Source organism: Schistocerca nitens, chromosome 6, assembly GCF_023898315.1.
Source record: "Schistocerca nitens isolate TAMUIC-IGC-003100 chromosome 6, iqSchNite1.1, whole genome shotgun sequence".
In the NCBI taxonomy this organism is placed as follows: domain Eukaryota; kingdom Metazoa; phylum Arthropoda; class Insecta; order Orthoptera; family Acrididae; genus Schistocerca; species Schistocerca nitens.
This window is the reverse complement of record NC_064619.1, coordinates 178,005,708-178,006,818: the sequence shown is the minus strand read 5'-3', so window position 1 is coordinate 178,006,818 and position 1,111 is coordinate 178,005,708.

The following is a 1,111-nucleotide window of genomic DNA, read 5'->3' as shown; positions in this document are numbered from 1 at the left end:
CCATACCAATATCTGTTGTTGCCTTTTGGAGTCACAATGGTTACTGATATGATTAGATTAGATTAGATTAGATTTACTTTCATTCCAATTGATCCGTAGTGAGGAGGTCCTCCAGGATGTGGAACATGTCAGAAAAACAACAATACATGACAAATATTTACAATTAAAACAAATAAGCTAATGTACCATTCCACAGGTCCCAAGTGGAATGATCGTCATTTTTTAATGAACACTAAGAGTAATTTTACAAATACTAATGCACTGAATTTAAAATAAAAAAGTTTTTTATTTATTTATAAGGTAATACAACTACTGTAATACTTATTTACAATGAACACATTACTGCACTGAAATGGTGCAGAAGTTAGATTATACTAACACACACACACACACACACACACACACACACACACACACACACACACAAATTTTCAATGAACACATTACTGCACTGAAATTGTGCAGAAGTTATGTTGTACTTATATACAAATCAGTTGGTTTTACTAAGAAATTCATCAATGGAGTAGAAGGAGTTGGCCACCAATAAATCCTTTAGGCTTCTCTTAAACTGAATTTCATTGGTTGTTAAGATTTTTATGGCTGCTGGCAAGTTATTGAAAATGTGTGTTCCTGAATAATGCACACCTTTTTGTACAAGACTAAGTGACTTTAAATCCTTGTGAAGATTATTCTTATTTCTAGTATTGATTCCATGAATTGAGCTGTTGGTTTGAAAAAGTGATATATTTTTAATGACAAATTTCATTAAGGAATAAATATATTGGGAAGCAGTAGTTAGTATCCCTAGTTCCCTAAACAGGCTTCTGCAGGATGTTCTTGAGTTCACACCACATATAACTCTCACTGCACGTTTTTGTGCCCGGAAAACTTTAGCTTGGCTTGATGAATTACCCCAAAAAATAATCCCATATGACATTATGGAATGAAAGTAAGCATAGTATGCCAGCTTTTTCATTTTTATATCCCCTATGTCTGACAAAATTCGCATTGCAAACAGAGATTTGTTAAGACGCTTCAGCAGTTCTGTGGTGTGCTCCTCCCAGTTGAATTTATTATCAAGCTGTAATCCCAAGAATTTAACACTGTCCAC